This window comes from Grampus griseus (assembly GCF_964374135.1).
Source record: "Grampus griseus genome assembly, chromosome: 10".
Classification (NCBI taxonomy): domain Eukaryota; kingdom Metazoa; phylum Chordata; class Mammalia; order Artiodactyla; family Delphinidae; genus Grampus; species Grampus griseus.
In genome coordinates, this window is record NC_139004.1 from 10,661,665 (window position 1) to 10,669,131 (window position 7,467).

The 7,467-nt window shown below is 40.8% G+C and overlaps 1 pseudogene across 1 annotated transcript; it reads right to left on the bottom strand.

Annotated features, from left to right (window-relative positions):
- Positions 1–3,762: 3,762 nt before the first annotated feature.
- On the bottom strand, positions 3,763–4,578 carry LOC309829093 (RNA-binding protein 7-like; annotated as a pseudogene). Its single transcript has one exon. The product of its transcript is annotated as an RNA-binding protein 7-like (transcript).
- Positions 4,579–7,467: the final 2,889 nt, after the last annotated feature.

Sequence of the window (7,467 nt, forward strand, 5' to 3'; positions counted from 1 at the left end):
ATGAAACCAAGTGCTTCATGGTCATTAGAATTATAGTACCTGAGAGGCCAGGGAGGGGGGTGCCCTTCATCAGTTTGGATTGATTTAAACTGAAAAAAATGATGGAAATTTGAAATCAGGTAGACTCAACATTCATACTTAGTCTTTGGTATAAGAAAAGGTGTGTGTGTGTGCATGTGCGTGTGTGTGTGTGTGTGTGTGTGTGTGTGTGTGTGTGTAAGAGAAACAGGTGAGAGAGAGAGAGAAGGGTCAGGGTGGGAAGGGCAGAATTCATCAAGGACAGTGAGCTGCTTTTCCACTGCCGTCATTGAAGCCTTTCAAGGTATTTCAGAGGAGGTAGATGATTATGGACCATATTTATTCTTTGTCTCTGTTGGCAGGGAGAGCTTTGTTTTCAGAGCTCTGCTTTGTCTATGGAATTAGATCTACGGTTATAATAATTTCACCTTGGGATGTCCCAAGACACAAACAGGGACATGAATATTAGCTCCACGTTCTCCCAAAAGAAGGCCTGTGGGTTTTGTTTTCATAGTAATTCTTAGCAGATTTCATCATAGAAAATACTGAGCCTCACAGAACCCAACAGAGCCTGATAGTTTGCTGGGGTTGCAGGAGAAGAGATCGCACAGCAGCCTCTGGACACAGAGAGTCCTTGAGACTCATGTTCAACCCCACAGCACAGTAGGATTGGGAGTCTCAGAAAAATTCAGTCTGGTTCCCAGACTCTTTCCTCACTGGCAGCTTTATTTGGCTGCATTACCTGGTAAATCGTTTAATTCTCCATCTTTCCTATGTGAAATACCCAAAGGCCTAAAAATCTTAGGAGCTATTTGATTAATTCAACAACGAGTGTCTCTCATCGTTTTTCAGCTGATTGCCTGAGACCCAGATTTGATCTAACTGGTTGGGAAGATACAATTAATCAGTTCTTTGATCACAGACTATTATTGCTATTTGTTATCTCTTCAAGACCAGATGGGTTTCTTTTCTAATTTTCAACTTTAAATTGCATAAGAAATTAAAATTCTACCACCTGCCTTTTTGTAATCTCTGTGTGTGGGTTGAATGGATGAAATTAAGCCTAAGGTTATTTGCTGAGCATTCACTCTGGCACTCTGTGTAATACTCAAAAAAAGCAAGGTACGGTCCTTCCTTTCAAGGAGCTTATAATCTAGTGGAAGGAGAAATGAGCTCAGAGCCATATGCACAGCTACTTGTTTTACTTAGCATTAGGGAATTATTCAAAGATAGTGGGAACACAGAAAAAGGACTAGTGTTCCCATTCATCTAGGAGCACCTTAGAAGGATTTATAGAACTAATTCCATTTGAACTTGGACTTGAGAGATAAGCAGGATTTTGAGTGGTAGTAATGGTCAGGGGTGGTGGGAACGGCAGAGGCACGATCTCTAAGGTAAAACGGTAGAGAGCGCACTTGAACAGAGGATTGTATGAGAGTTTCTGTAGGCGTAGGGCACCCACAGCCCCGACCAAGCAGGAAGGAGGCGATGATGGAAGATGGACAAGTTACTGTAGAGAATTTGCACAGCGGGGCAGTATGGAAGGATTCTGAGTTGCGGAGCCATAGAATTAGATCCATTTCTAGGACAATAACCAGGAAAATAAAGTGAAGGATGAAATGAAAGAGCTGGAGGAGACAGGAAGCAGGAAGGCCATCCAAGAGGCTGATGGAAGCCCAAAGAAGCAGAGCATCAATGGAAGAGAAAAGGAGGGATGGAAACAAGCTGGTTTCTACATGTTGTCTTCTCAATTTTCAGTCTTGGGTTTTCTTATGATCCTAGCTGATATCTCTCTCCCCTTATCTCCATATCTATCTATCTATCTATCTATGTATCATCTATCTATGTATCTGATTTTGTTTTTACTTAGTTCTCCTTTCCTTTCTTTAAATAATGGAATGGAAAGAAAGAAACAACCCCTTCCATCTTGACCCCTACATAACTTACAGAACATAATCATCTTAGACCACAGAAAAGGTTCCCATGTGTCACAGCTGTCACAATAGCTGAGAGGGCTCTGAATAATTATAAGAGGACAGTCATAGACGTTACATGATTAAACCTGGTTTTATACATCCTTACTCCCAGTCCTGCCTCAACTTCCCTGTCCCAGCAGAATATTCCTTGTTTTTCCTGTAGATAACTTGATATCACATTTGATCAGCGATTGGCTGACTGAGGAAACATCTGTGCTCTTTTGGTTTCGTTTTCCTGTGTTTACAGTGATATAGCAAACGTTTGCATCTTTTTTGTTCATTTTTGTTTTGTTTTCAATATATTAAAAAGCAACATAGTACAAATGTTGTAGTTAATATTGAAAAGGATCCAAATTTTTCAAGGAATGAATTTTTATAAACAAGTTCTACAATGAAAGGGAAACGGCATATTGATACATAAAAGTTTTGTTAAACAAGATTTTAAATTTTTTTTTTTTTAGAAGATGTTGGGGGTAGGAGTTTATTAATTAATTTATTTATTTTTGCTGTGTTGGGTCTTTGTTTCTGTGCGAGGGCTTTCTCTAGTTGTGGCAAACGGGGGCCACTCTTCATCGCGGTGCGTGGGCCTCTCGCTCTCGCGGCCTCTCTTGTTGCGGAGCACAGGCTCTAGACGCGCAGGCTCAGTAGTTGTGGCTCACGGGACTAGTTGCTCCGCGGCATGTGGGATCTTCCCGGACCAGGGCTCGAACCTGTGTCCCCTGCACTGGCAGGTGGATTCTTAACCACTGTGCCACCAGGGAAGCCCCAAGACTTTAAAATGTTTAAATCAAAGTGTTTTAGACTAAATTCTTTCAAATGTTCAAACAAAAACAAAAAAGAAACCTGTACAATCTCCATAATAAAATGTGTCCTTGGACTTTGAAAATGTTAAAATTTTAGAAATTTGAGGATGGAGGCAGCACCTAAAGGTTTCGTGAACCTTTTTTCCCAAAAAAAGAATACTTTCAGTAAAATATTTTACTATTTTTATCTCACTATGCATTTACATTTTTGTTCTTCCAGAAAAAGATTTACATTAACACTGTATTTTTACTGTAAAAAAAATACATTTAGAGATATTTAACTTCCTGAGTGACTTCAGTCATACATCGAACATGATTTAATGAGCGAATTCTAAAATTTTATAATGAAATAGCGTGTGCAGATGTATACTTGTATGCTTACTTACCGTAAAACTCAAGATCATGTCATAGAACTTACACTTAAGTTCTCTAAGGAGTTAAATAATATGATTAATCCCCAAACTTGACCAAAAGGTTTTCTCAAACGTTAGTAAATTGAATTACTGAATTTACATTTTCTCATTTATTAAAAAAATACTGAGTTATTTCAGACTATCAACTTGAATGTTTTCCATTATATACACCAAAAATCTGGTTCCCTAACAAGAAATTTCTTGCAATACAAAAAGATAAGATAATTAAAATATTTGCTTCATAATACAAGTAATCCGTAAAATACATCCCTTCCTCAATTGTCTAAAATGATTAGGAATTGTGGCACTTTCTTTAGCATAAAACCCTTTCCTCTTCTTAAAACTCTGAGGTGAAATGTTATTTATGTAATAAAACTAGAACCACAATTTTTCTCATTTCTGTATTGGACTGCAATTAGGTTTTAAAAATTTTATAAAGAAATGTGGCAACTTGTAAAGCTGTTCTATAGAGTTTTTTTAAGAAAACATTCCCAGAAACAACTTAACAAAAGGGCCTAGAATGACCCTATGAAAACATCCTTTTAACACTTCTTAGTGTTGAGATGAGTGCCAATTTCCATCGCTACCACTGTCTCTTCTGTTATCATAGTCATGGCTCCAGCCATGAAGTGATTTCTCTCTTCATAGAAGAAATCATCTCTGCTTCCTCTGTAATGATGGTCGGACCCATGGTCAGTGTAATACTGTTCATGGCTATGTCTATCCACTACGTAAGGACGAGAATTCTGTCCGACTTTTCGCTGTGATAATGGTGTATCTTGGCCCCACTGGGAGGTTGAAGATTGGTTAAAAGTATGATTATGTGACTGAGCTGATGGGGAAAATCCTGATTGATCCAGATGTGGAGAACCAAATTTCCCTCCATAGGACATCTGTCTCAAAGCACTGTTCATCACTGCTTGTCTCTGAAAATTTTCTGAAGAAAAAGATCTTTGAATTATCGGTGTTGATGGAGTCATGTTATCCACTGTCCTTTCGTACCTGCTAGGAGATGTGGAAGTAGGGCTTGAACTTCCAACATGATGCTGGGAATATGACAAACTGACCTCCTGTGAGGCATGGCTGCTTCCTGATCTAAACTGAAGTTTGATGGGCCTTCCAAAAAGTTTGATTCCGTTAAGCAGATTCATGGCATAAGGAACAGATAACTTCACGTTTGAAATTCACAAACGCAAACTGCTTTGGTTTACCATCCTTATCTTTTGGAATTTTCACTTTTATTACTGGCCCAGCCTGTTGGGTGCCGGGATGGACCGTCCCGCTTGTCCCAGGAAAGCGGGGATGGCCATTGGGCCGGGCCCTACCCAGGCCGGAAAACGAAAGGGAAAGCACGTTTGCATCTTTCATTGGTCCTGTACTTTTGTCCAACTGATTACATGTTAACTAATTGCTCCTTAGTGATTTTTAAAAATAAAATCTTCCAGCAGTTGACTAACAGACCCTGCTAACCAAGCGTTAAGATAATCCAAAAGATACCTTGAAGGGATCCTAATGGATTGTGTGTGGGTATCACGGGATGAGTATGAATACGTTTTAGAGAAAAGGAAAATGGTGCCTTATGACATTGTTTGTTGCCCCAGAGCTTGATGAATTACACTCGAGCCCCATTCTGTCCTTCAGAGACAAGGCATTTCACTTGCAGACATATCTTTTTTTTCGATTCCACGTCTTTATTTCATTCTCCCCAAGGGATCTCAGGCAAGTGCACAGTTAGGCAACAAAGACTAGCAGAAAAACATCATCTAGGTGGGGTGTATTGGTTTCCATGGTTCCTGAGAAGTTAGAGTGAAGGAAGGAAGCAAAACTTGGGCACTGAAAGCAAATCTTCTATTCTTTCCTCCTTTCAATGCATAAACCCGTACAGAATCCCTCTGGGCAAGGGAGACAGAGCTCACTTAGTGATTCATTTAGATTCTGCATGAGAAGGAGATATTATTTTAGTCTTCATTATAAGAGGGGCCATTTCTTCAAATTGACCGTTTTTCCCTCTAACTCTTTTCCAAAGTAGCCTGTTTACAATCCACTCTTGTAGATTACAGTACTCAGTAGAGACAAGTAGGGAGACATTCAGACCTTGAAAAGCTTCAAGACATCCCACAGAGTTGGAATGCTTTTCTCAAAGGGAAAAAAATTCTGCAAATGTGTATGTACTTGCCTATGTGCCCGAAAGAGCCAGCTGGACAGACCATAAACAGCTCCCATTCAGGAACAACAAAAGCCCATGTCAGAAGTCAAGGGACAGGGGGCTGAGAACTAATAATAATTTTGCACTTACACAGCAGTTTTCATCTGAAGACCTCAGAGTGCTTTATAAACATTAATTAAATTGCCCCACAGCCCTGCGAGATGGCTGTGTATCACTGTTTCCAATTTGCAGGGGGTGGAGGGAGGAGAAATGTGTGCCTGGAGTGAAGTTGGAACCAGGCCATGCTACAGTGCACGTGGATTGTGGACTCAGAAAAAGCAGTGGGACCTTTCCTCTGTGAATTTAAGGCTATGGTCACGTCTCATGGTACCTGCTTGACCAAGAAGGAGATGGTCTGGCAACAGGGCTGTCCAGGGCGACCCCTCAGCAGGACCCACCTCCTGCATAAGGCAGCCACCTGCACCGGGCTTGAGGGGCTCCGGCACGATCTCCCCGACAAACTCATTGCCATTATTACAGACGCATCCCTTCAGTGGGACTCATGAGGGCAAGTCAGGCCCACCTGAAATGCTGGCTCTGATTGCTTGGAAATGTAGTCAGGACAGCTGCTTGGAGAAGGACCGTGATGGGTACTCAGCAGAAAATCCTATGATCGATTATTATCTGCCTTGCATTTGGGAAAAAGTAGGTGTGGGTTGAATTGTGCCCCCTGAAAAGATACCTTTTTTTTAACAAAACTAATTTTATTGAAGTATAGTTGATTTACAATGTTGTGTTAATTTCTGCTGTACAGCAAAAGTGATTCAGTTATATATATATATGTTCTTTTTCATATTCTTTTCCATTATGGTTTATCACAGGATATTGAATATAGTTCCCTGTGCTACACAGTAGGACCTTGTTGTTTATCCATCCTACATATACTAGTTTGCATCTGCTCATCCCAAACTCCCACTCCATCCCTCCCCCCCCCCACCACTCCCTTGGCAATCACAAGTCTGTTCTCTATGTCTGTGAGTCTGTTTCTGTTTTGTAAATAAGTTCATTTGTGTCATATTTTAGATTCCACGTATAAGTGATATGATACGCTGTTTGTCTTTCTCCTTCTGACTGACTTCACTTAGTATGATCATTTCTAGGTCCATCCCTGTTGCTGCAAATGGCATCCTTTCATTCTCCCTGAAAAGATGTCTGGAAATCCTAACCCCGGTACCCGTGCATGTGACTTCATTTGGAAATCGGGTCTTTGTAGATGTAACAAGTTAAGATGAGGTCATACTGGATTAGAGTGGGCCCTGACTCTGAAGGCTGTGTCTCTGAGACAAGGGCAATCTGGATGCAGCCACAGAAAAGCGTGGCGCATGAGGATAGAGGCGGTGATTGGCGTGATGTGCGTACAAGCCAAATGACCAGGATTGCTGGCGACCACCAAAGCTAGAAGAGGCAAGGAAGGAGTCCTTCCTAGAGCCTTGGCAGGGAGCACAGCCCTGCTGACACCTTGACTTCAAACTTTTGGCCTCTAGAATTATGAGAGAATAAATTTTGTTCTTTTAAGCCACCCGTTTGAGGTGCTTTGTTACAACAGCCTTAGGAAATTAATACAATAGTCTAAATATTGGAAGTTGCAAATGCAGGATCATTAAAATGGTCGTTTATTTAAAGACACATCCCACCATTGTAATAAGCGAAGGAAAGTTTTCTGGAGAGATTGGGCTGTGACGATGGAGATGAGGATAGGGTGAGCAGTGACATCACTTAGTCCTCTGGCCTGGCACCCGCTGATGGTTCTTAGCCACTTAGATGTTTTGGCGTGTCAGTCCTGTTGGAACATGTTGAATTATAATTGTGAAAATTCATTTAACACATCCCATTTCTTCATCCCTGTAATGACATAGAAAGAAAAACAAGGAAGGCAATTTGAAGCCCGATCAAGGATAGCAAAAGGCAAAAATAACCTACAAATAAGAAAAAGGAAAAATAAGATCCAAACACTGGGAAAATTAATCTGTCGTGGGTGAAGCTGCAGACATTTGGGGCAAGAGATCATCTGTTGTATTCGTCTTTCGTCTTGCCCTTTGCAGGCTCCCTTT